The sequence below is a fragment of the Equus przewalskii genome, chromosome 1 (assembly GCF_037783145.1).
Source record: "Equus przewalskii isolate Varuska chromosome 1, EquPr2, whole genome shotgun sequence".
NCBI classification, from domain to species: Eukaryota; Metazoa; Chordata; class Mammalia; order Perissodactyla; family Equidae; genus Equus; species Equus przewalskii.
Window position 1 is genome coordinate 155410500 of NC_091831.1, and position 11622 is coordinate 155422121.

Below are 11622 nucleotides of genomic sequence, written 5' to 3' on the forward strand. Positions count from 1 at the left end.
CTCAGAAGATACTATATTTTAGCTATCTAATAATTTTACTGAGATATGTCTTAGAATTAACCATTTGGGGCCAGTTTTCCCAAGTTCACTACAAGGTGTTTCATTTATGTAGATTCCAGTCTTTTATTTCTGAAACACTAATAAAAGCTTGAAATATTAATTTTACCATAATGCCTCATTTTCAAATTATACAAATGTTGAATATCATTTGCCTGGTTCTATATAACCTTCTCTCCAAAACTCTTTCACTTATGCCTCTAATTAGGTTTCATTTCCTGGTTCTTTTCTTCTGTATTCTTTGTATCCTTCACTGTAATTTTGTCCATTCTATTCTCCTTTGCATACTTAGTAATTTATTTTTCATTTCTGAAATGACATTGTTCAAATTTTGTGCTGGGTTTAAGTTGGCTCTTATTTTTTATTTCCATATTTTTTATCATTTTCATCAGAGATTTTGAATTTATGACTCAGATGTTCTGTCATATCTTGAATTGCAAGTCTAATGAAATTTCATTTATGATGGAATATTATTATATGATTTTCACTGCCTCAGGGCTGGAATCAGTATCAACTTAGGTTCACATTCCTAAGGGTTAGGGTTGGGGTTTATGGCTGCAATCAGTGTCAACTTATGTCCAGGTTCCTTAGGGTTAGGGAACAGAACAGAAACAGATTTTAATAAAAAGTTAAACTGATATTCCAGGTTGTCCCACAGAAAAATTTTTTTGTAAAATTTTCAAAATGGGGAATTTTGCCTAAAATGATTTAAGATTAATACATTTAGCTTCAGAAAAAAATATTTAACCTTAAAACCAGAAGATACATAGCATTATTTTTATTTTCAAATATGAAATGAGGAGGCACCATGGAAGATATTTTATTCTGCATAACTCAGATTACAAATGAGGAATACTATATGAAATATATAGGGAAGAAAATTCCAGATTCCATCTCAGTTTAAAAATACAATTTAAAAATACAATTTCAACAAAGCATTCCAAAAGATATTGTGTTCCTTTGTGTGGTTTGAGCTCCCTGTAAGTCTAAAAGCACAGGCTTGATGCTTGAACAGAGAGTGGTGTCCAGTGCTGCATTGGATCCATTGCAAGATTACATCTGAATTTTCTCTCTTTAATTCAACATTTTTTCAATCCTAGCCCAGGTCTCTTTGACTGAATGTTACTAACCAATTAATATCGTTTTACTGTCAGCACACATTTGAAGGGAATAGTTAAAAGTAAAGCTGAAGGAAAAAGACATAATCTTGCCCTCTTAATGACCACATCCTAAAACAGTAACAAAAATACTAATAATTGTTTAGCTATTTATTTGTTCTTTTTATTGTTTTATGCATATGTGAATATCAGACAATATTTAATCTTAAAAATAAATTAAATTTCTTTTAAAAATATATTTATATAGCTAAGCACATGCTTTAACATAAGTAACAGAGTAAAGGAAGGAAAAGAAGATACAGCAAACTTGAATCAACATGGAAAGTGATCTAGCATTGCCTGGCCAAAAATACTTGTGACAAAACCAATCATTCTCTTTACACGAGAATTTTTCAAACCAGTTATAGAGGAAAATATCAATATACACTGGTAGATCTGGAAATATAGGACTCTTGTCTTTAAATCATAAAAAAAATTAAGAGGTTCTATGGACTATTCAAAATATAGGTCACACAATGTGTATTTCCTATATTTTAAAAACTTAAAACTATATAAAATATCCTATAGATAAATAATTAAATCTAGGATCTAATTATTGGTCATTAACATAGAATAAACTAAGGTTTTCTGAGCTGTTGAACTAATAACAATAAATTGTCTCAAGATAGTATAATATTTTAAACATTTATGTTTACAGTAGTGCTTACAGAAGGCATCACAGTTTCCTCATTGCCATCTTCATAGCCTTGTCCCTCAGTGTATAGATGTCAGGATTGAGGATGGGTAAAATCATAAGGTCCAAAATGGCAAGAAATTTATCCACTGACACTGTGGGATATGGCCACATGTAAACAACGATGTATGGTCCAAAGACAAAACCACCACAGTGATGTGAGTTGACAGAGTATAGAGGACCTTGGACAAACCACCTGAGGAGCATGTCCACACCGTGACCAGGAGGAAAATATAGAAGATAATCATCAAGAAAAAGGTGCCTGTGGAAATGAACCTGTCGTTGGCAGTAACCATGAATCTCATACTATAGGTGTCTATGCAGGCAAATTTAATAGATTGTGGAAGACGACAGCTATCTATTTCATTATGACCACAAAAATGCAAATGGACAACAAAAGCTAACTGGACCACACAATGAATGAGGCCAATACTTCAGACACCAGATAGAAGTAAAATGCACATCTGTGGGCTCATGACAGTCAGATAGTGGAGAGGCTTACAAATAGCTACATATTGGTCCAACGCCATGGTGATGACCAGCACCATCTGAGATCCACTCAGGACATGAAGGATAAATATCTGGATGACACATCCCTGGAAGGATATGCTTTTGTGCCCAGAGTACAGGTCAGAAGCCATCTTAGGAACTGTTAAGGTAGGTAGATACTGATCAATAAATAGAGATTGGCTAAAAAAAAGTACATGGGGGAATGTAAATGAGGATCAGAGGTCACTGCAAACACAGCAAGGTTTCAAACACTGTAGACAAGGCAAGGAGGAAATGCTGCACTGGTCTAGAGGTTGAAAGTCCCAGGAACACAAATTCAGACACTTCAAGTTAATTTGCTTCATACATTGGCTTTGTGTAGTGATAACTAAAACCAAAGCCAAAATAATAACTAAGGATTTTTCTAAAAATTAATATTTAAAGACATAGACTTAAACTTTTACTAAAACTGATTTTAAGAAGACATGTTTATTAACAACCATAAAAGCCATTTTAAAAAATTGAAAAATTCATGCATTTATCCATTCAGCTAATATGCCTAATGAGCATAACTAATATTCTTAATGAGCATCTACCATATGCCTGGACCTATGTCAAGTTCTGATGTAAAACACTGATCCTGACTTCAGGAGGTTATAGGCTAATGGTGGATTTAGACAGTAAACACCTTTAAATATACATACAACTCTGATTATTGTTTTGAAGGAAAAGAACAGAGTGCTTGGAGAACAATGTCACTCATCACAGTGGTTATGCTTGTTCTGATTCTGCTAAATAGAGAGTTACTACTGAAGAGTAAATGGAGTAGTCCAGACTTTGAAAATGCCACATATATTTAATGAATTCTGATTGCCCAAAACATATAGCGTAATTATTCTGCTTATTAATTTCACAGATACTGATTACACATTACCCATCTTCTTTTGCTGTTTAGATTATAAGAGGTAAATTAGACAGCATAATAAAGACACATGTCTTTGAGCATCTAGCTGGGGGAAACCAAAAATCTCGTTATGTATTAATATAATAAATAAGTACATTCTTATATTAGAGCTAATCAGTGCAGTGGAAAAAAGTTAAAAATAGGGTAGAATAAGATGATGGTGAGAGTGTAGTTTCAGGATGGCTGCAGTATTAAATTGAATGGCCAGCATAAGGAGGATACCATTGAGAAGGTAATAGTTACACAAAGACTTGAAGGAAGTGAAGGAATTACACATAAGGAAAAGTAGGAGAATCGTGTCCCAGATAGAAAGACAACTATTGCAAAGGCCATCAGGTGGAAGTATGACTGTCATGCTCTAAAATAGCAAGAAATTTAAGGTGGACAGAGTAATAGAGCAGTAGTCATCAATGTGCTCCTTAAAGATATTACCATCTGGACCATCTCAGGGGGAAAAAAAAAAATATATATATATATATATTAGTATAAAATATATACTATTGCCTCACAATAACAAATACATAGTGAAATTTTCAAAATGAGGAATTTTTCCTAAAAGGATTTAAGATTCAATATGTTTATCCTCAGAAGGAATATCTTTCCACATTTTCTTTCCAAACACTAAGCGCCATTCCTAAAGTGTGAAGAGAACACTTTAAAATTGTGTCATTACTTTTGAACAAGAAAGGAGGTATGTTTTAAATAAAATTTCTCTTAATTTCTCTAAAAGCAACCATTACCATTGAATGAAAGATATTTAACCATAAGCTGATTTTGAATAAATTAGAATTTAAAGTACTCTTCTTTATTGTATGTATTCAAAAGCAAACAAGACTCCTCCAAATATACATAAAACTGTGCACATATAATTATGTAATTGCATGTAAAGGAAACTGAAGCAATAACCACTAAAATGTGCACAGGTTTTTTTTCTGGTGGAGAAAATAATAAGAAAGGGCTGATAGTGACAGACTATCATATTTCCCTCTCAAACCTATAAAGTGTTGAAATCTTAATCAATAATACTGAATTTACATAATACTTTGTAAATGAAAGTAAAAGTATGCTTCCTTTATTGTATTATTTAGAAGAATATTAATAATGCTAATTTTTACTCAATGAGCATTGCTCAAGTAACAACAGAAAATTTTGAAACTTTCAAATGTTTCCCTATTCTCCATTAAAGCTCCACAAAACTAGCAGTTGAAGGCTGCCTGATCTGTCACAGGCACACTTGGCACACGTCGGTGACTAGCTCATCTTCCTCTGTTGATCATCCTCTTCCCATTTACCCAAGTCATTTGCTTCTGCTGGGACTAGAAATGGCAACTTAGTTCTGAAATAATGTTCTTTTTTCTTTTTTAAAAAAAGTGAACCAAAGAAATGTTTTAAAACTGTGCTTAGGTGCCAGCCTGGTGGCATAGTTGTTAAGTTTGTGGGCTCTGCTTTGGTGGCCCAGGATTCATGGGCTTGGATCCTGGGTGTGGACCTAACACCACTCGTCAAACCATGCTGTGGCAGCGTCCCACATAAAATAGAGGAAGATTGGCACAGATATTAGCTCAGGGCCAATCTTTCCCCCTGCCACACACACACACACACACAAAACAAATAAAACTGTGCTTAACTTCCATCATTGGAACTTTTATAACTGTACTCACCAGGTCTGTCTTTGACTTTGACAAAAGGCACACTTTCATATATTCTCAATTCAGAGAAACTCAGAAATTAAGGAGTCCGAAAGGAACATTGCATAGCTAGCTTGAAAGTTTCCTACTCCAGAGGCTACCCTCTGCAGTGAACATATGCCTCATACTCTCCCTTAAACACTAGTCACAAAGAAACAGATTATTTGTTTTGCTGCATTATGATTTTATTTCAGATTCTAGCTAGAATATGGACAATGCTTTATCCATGGAAAAAAATATGATCAAATATGGTGTCTCTCCAGTAAGAAGATATAGCCTATACTGTGTACATTCTTAGCTTCTCTCTTAATTCCTTTCCACTATCACATTTAAGAGAATTTCACAATGTTTTAATACCATATTTCCATACATACTAATCGGGGTCGTTTGGAATTGCTGCATAGCTTCGAGAAATATCAAGGGATTCTTCTCACAGCCACATCTTGGGACTTCTGGATTCCCTACCCTTCAAAAAGAATGCCTTCCATTCTGTCTCACAGCTCCCTAATGCCCTGGTTGAGGAAGTATTCACGTTCTCACAGTGCCACAACCATCAGGGTCTATAGTTTTCCTGGGTTAAGAGACTTTTCCAGGCAGAGATGTGTAACTGTAATTAACAGAAACACCCAAACATGGAGAAAATTGATTGTCAATGATTTAGCTCAGGAAGAAACAAAATATGGAGGCAAATCTCTCAAAAGCTCTAACAGTCGACAGTTACCAAGTAAATATAATTAGGCTCTTGGAACTGAACAGAAAGAGATGCAGAATGATGTATGACAGAAGGACTGGAGTCAGAGACATTGTGTGTGCATCCCAGTCATGCTATTTCTCAGCACTGAGACTTCTAACAGGTTAAACTGAGAGTTGACCTGAGAATAATAAGACCTATTTCATGGGGTTATTGTGAAGATTAAGTTAGACAAGGTGAGCGAAATTTTCTAACACACGAAGGTTTTCAGAGAGAGAGAGTTAGGGAGGCAGAGAGAGAGACGGAGGGAATTAGTTTTCACATGACCCTGAAATTAACAGCTTAAAAAAAAGGAGAATTGTCTTATTTCCTGTTTTTTTTTGTTTTTTCCCCTAAGTTTTGATTCTCTTTGGTGAGGTCTACTTTAAGTCATTCGATTTTACAGTTATACTCTTGGAATCTGGAGATTTACCTCTCTTGCCTAGGACATGCTTGAAAATTAACTATAACAGTATTATTAATATGGCTATTATATAATTATTTAAGTAGTAGTATTCTATCTTTCACAACTCAGCTAAAATAATATTAACAACTTCTGTATAACCTACAGGATCTGGAGTCTATTTCATTTTCATCTCAGTGCCCAGAAGTGATCAGAATATGCAGCAAGAACATATTCAATAAATTCTTGTTGACTATATGAGAAAAAATTAAAAGCTCCTCCTACATCTAGTATTTTCTAATTCTATTCTTATTTTCATCCACGATATCTGATAACTCTAGTGGATTTAAAACAACATCAACAACAACTTTAATTATAGACAACAGTGAGGGTAAACCCAGACTAAATTAGAGGAAAACCTGAAGTGATTAGTGCCAAGAGCAATAATAGAATTACTGAAGATACAGAGAATATTTTTCATACAACTCTTGGCCATTTATATTTCTTTTTATGTTTATTACCTTTTAATAGGACATGTATTCTTCGAGTTTTATTACTTTTTCTTGATTCATAGAAATCCCATTTATTCTCAACCAGACTAAATCCTTCTCTAAACTAACATTCTTTCCAGAAGCTAACGCTAATAGATCCTTTATTAACTGTGTTGCTTCAGCAGTAAAATGTATATGATTGTTATTATGGTTATGAAACAGTGATTAAAAGAGTTTAGCATAGCTCTGAGTTATATAGAAAATGAAAAAAAGCTATATAGCTGGTTCTCAAACTTAACAGAGGGCTACGAACACTAGTTATCAGGAATTGGTAATGGCTGTTGGAGACAACTGACCCATTGCGGCAAAGCCCTTGAGATCGAGAAATTTATAAGAAGAAGGTGGAGGAGGAGGAAGTGAAGGGGAAAAAAAAAGAAACAGAAGGAAAGAGAAGGAGAAGGGAAACTGGGAGAAGAGAGGGAAAAAACAAAAAGGGAGAGAAAGAGAGTATAAATGTATTTCGCAGCTTAGTAGGATTGTTAGATTTTTTAAGTAATTAAATTCAATAGCAAAAATGACTGGTTTAAAGGCAAAGTTTCTCTAACTTGTTGATAAGAAATCTGATTAGTTTGTATGTGCCATTTACTCTGCTCTCACAAAAGAATGTCTTCTCCAAAGATTCTCAGGGAGAACATACCATATTTAAAAAATCATGTCTTCTCAGGCTAAGGCATACGAGTCTAATTGGAAATGGTTTCCTATGGACATGTTGGAGACGGAGGGATTTACGTAACTAAAAATGTATAGCCAGAGTCTCAGGTCCCAAGGACCTTCTCATTTGTAACACAAAAAATCTTTTTCTCATGTAACTTGATGCATAGTCTCTCTACCAGAATTAAACACAGACTTTGGATCATTTTAATCCATGCAGAGATTCCCATATTTTAGTTTCTCAGAAGCCATCTTGTTTTGAATCAGAAACAACACAGATTGTGGGTTCTATGTTCCTAGATCATGTCTGGCAAAGAGCTTTCAAACACATTTTAGAGTTAAATATTCATGACTAAACCTCAGGATTCACTGTGGCTGAGGTAGACCTCAGGCTTTGAGCACTTTCTTACAGGTTTCGTAAGCTTTGAGAATCATGAACAAAAAATATTTCTTCCTGATGCTGACAATTTATTTTTTCTTTATTCCTGGAACATTTATTCTTTCACTGATTGTCAACCACCTTCTCCTTGATCAGTTTATCAACTCTTGTACTTAGTTAACTATGTTTGTGGGTGAAAAAGCTTTGTCATTTTGTCAAGATTAGTGTTAATATCTCTTTTTAACTGATTATTGATTCATTAATTTATTCATTAACAAAATAATATTAATCTTCAATAATATACTAAATATTGTTTCAGTCTTTCAAATTTACATATAGAAACTATTTTTCTACCATACTGCCCCTAAATAATAAAATGTCACATAAAAAACATGCTATTTTACCTCAGGTCCACAGAATTGAATTACTCATGGTTTCTGATTCATAGCATACTCTCACCATTTTTCCATGCCCATTTTGTGTTTTTGTTTGTTTATTTAATAATAAAATTATACCCATGCAAACATGACCTAATGCAGGGTCTAAGCAATTGATAATAACATACAACTGCTTATGTGCTCATCCTCATGCTGACCCCTGGCCTCCCACCACTTGAGCTTACTCACATCTTACATCTTCTCTTTCTGGACATAGTTTTATCATTTATACAAGTTCCTGCAATGTATACTGTCATTTTTCTATCGCTTTTCATCTTATTAAAATTATGCCGAGTGGATCCATTTTGGACTTTTCTCCCCCCTTCATTTTTATATCTTACTAAGATGACTTTATATCATATAGTTGTACTTTATTTGTTATGGTTCTGAATAATATTCCATTGTCCCGTTTATGGGTAATATTGTAAATTTCTCCTCATATATATATATATATATATACATATATATATATATACACAAGAGTTTATCTTGGGTATGTAAATGAAAGTGAAATTACTGGGCTATAGAATGCTTGAATATTGAACTTTACAAGATAAAGGAAAACTTTTCCCCAAGGTGATTACATCAGTGTAGATTTCTATCAGCAATGTATAAGAAATCCTCTTGGTTCACATATTATTTATTCAGAAAATCTAATTTTTCATGTCTTTTCTTCAGATGAATTTAGAACAAATTGGACTAAATAGAAGTAAACCAGTCTGCACTGTCTGAATTTATTATTCTTGGGCATTGTAATTCATGGGTGCTCCAGGCCTTCCTCCTACTGATATTTTTTTCTCTTTATTGGATCACTTTTTTAGGCAATATCTTCATTGAGCTAATCATTGCTGGCCTTCATCTCTACTCTCCTATGTGCATCCTGTTAGGGAAACTTTCCTTCATTGACTTCTGCTTTTCCTCAGCCACTACACCTAAAATGATCATAGACTTCCTCAAGGAAAACAAGACCATCTCCTTTGGAGGCTGCATGTGTCAGATTTTCCTTGGACATTTCTTTGGAGCAGGTGAGATGGTGCTGCTTGTATCAATGGCCTACAACCGATATGTGGCCAAGTCACTCCATGACTCCAGTATCATGAACAGATAAATCTGCATTGAGTTAGTGATGACATCATGGATCACTGGCTTTGTGCATTCAATAAGGCAATGAGCTGTGATTATAAAGCTGCCCTTTTGTGGATCCAGGGAACTGGATAGCTTTTTCTGTGATATAACATTGGTCATCAAGCTAGCCTGCATGGACAGCTATATTCTAGAAATGTTGATAAATGCTAATAGTGGAGTACTGGCAACCATCTGCTTCATTCTGTTGCTGATCTCTTCCTCTTATATTCTGTTTACAGTCTGCTTTCACTCTAAGGATGGGGCATCCAAGGCTCTCTCCCTCTGCACAGCCCACATTGCAGTGGTGGTGTTATTCTTTGCGGCTTGCATTTTCACTCATCTGTGGCCACTCAGCATCACCTGGGTGGACAATTTTCTTGCTGTATTTTATGCAGTCATTACACCTCTCCAAAATCCAGCCATTTACACTCTAAGAAACAAAGAGATTAGAAATGCTGTGAAGAGACTACAATGTTAGCATATGGATTTCTGTGGGTATTTTAAGATCTCACATTATCAGAATGTCCAGTTGACACTGCCTAAATTAGCCACACCTGTCTGGTTACTTGGGACTGGAAAATGTTCTCCAATTCACATATGGAAATCATTTGTATCTTCAGATATAAATTTTGTGTCAATTCTATTATATTACACAATCATTTATTGATCATTGAATTCAAAATGATTTCCTGTCTGGGAAATTTGGCCAGTCTTTATGATTATGATTTTGGTTGTGCTCAAGGATGGCTTGAAATTAATAACAATGTTCTTACTATTTATATTCATGCTGCTACTTCAACAACCAGCACCACATTCTGAAATTTTCTATTATGCTAAGCATTTCTTTGAGCAAAGCATTTCATATAGATCTTCTCTAAGTTTTTGCCAATAAGTCAGTCCTTTGAATATTGCTATCTTTATTTTTACAAATGGACAAATTAGTCTATCAATTAGTTAAGGTTCTAGCTATCTTATCTGGATAAACAGCATAAAGATAATCATTAAGTATTCCCCATCACACTCAGAAAAAAACCTGATTACGGTTATAATCTGGAGAGAGTGTTGTTCCTTTAACATTATGTTTGAGCTATTTGTGAAACAGTGTAATTGTCTTTAGAAGATATATGTTAAATACAAAGAAAATGTACTAACAAATTTTGGAGATTTTGCTTCTTCTCTTTCTATTTATAAACGGGTTGGGGATTCATTATCTATACCAGACAAAAATAGGGGAAAAGTGGTATGAAGGTAGGTCAAAAAGTCAAGTTTTAGAATAAGTTACCATTTACTTCACCACAGTGTGCAGATGGCCCGCAAGCAATTAGATTATGTACAACGTTTGTGAATTGTTCATGACTATATATAACAAAATTTACTTAAAAATTCTTCCTACTCCATGCCTCAAAAATGTATACAAGGTTACATCCCCTTGTCTGAAATCCGTGGAGCCAGATGTACTTCAAATTTCATATTACTTTTTAGAGATAACATGGTCCTGTGTACTTTGTAACATTCTCAATAGAAAGTCTGAGGCATAAACCCTTAAATAAAATAATTACTATTTTTCTCTGTGTGTCTCTCTCTCTATATATATGTAGACCTATATATACACATAGATATATAAATCAGAGATATACATATATACATATGTTCTAATTCTTTATTCTTTTATATCTCTGTACATCAGTTAGGCTAATGTATATTGACTTGTCTTTGAACTCACTGATATTTTCTTCTGCTGTGTCCAGTCTGTTTTTAAGCCTGCTTAAATTCATAATTTCGTATATTTGTTTTTTAGTTCTAAAATATCATTTGGTTCTTTATTAGATATTCCATTTCTCTGATGAAATTCTTCATTTTTTTCCATTTTTTCAACTTTTTAATGTCTTTTTTAAATATATGAGTTATTTTATATTCTTTAGTAATTTCAACAACTGAGCCATCTGTGGTCTGCTTCTTTTAACTATTTTCCTCTTAATTATGAATCACATATCCCTGTTTCTCTGCATATTCCGTAATTATTTTATGTATGTTAGACATTGTGTGTAAAAGATCATATAGCTCTGACTTGATATGTTCCTCCAGAAACTATTTACCTTCTCCTTCATGCAGCATAAAGATTCAAGTGTTATCACCTCAATCCAATCAAGTGCTGAGGCTATTTGAATTTAGACTGTAGTTTCTATAAGACTCAATACACTTCTGGTTTGTGCCCATTCTTTAGATATATCCCTTCCAGTTTTGTTTATGATTATAGCTCTTCTCTTTCTCCTCAGCCTGAGCGATTTCAGGTGATT

General features: G+C 34.0%; 2 pseudogenes; one reads left to right on the top strand and one right to left on the bottom strand.

Annotated features, from left to right (window-relative positions):
• Positions 1-1890: 1890 nt before the first annotated feature.
• Positions 1891-2766, bottom strand: LOC103548507 (olfactory receptor 4F6-like; annotated as a pseudogene).
• Positions 2767-8903: 6137 nt separating this feature from the next.
• On the top strand, positions 8904-9803 carry LOC103548536 (olfactory receptor 4K1-like; annotated as a pseudogene).
• Positions 9804-11622: the final 1819 nt, after the last annotated feature.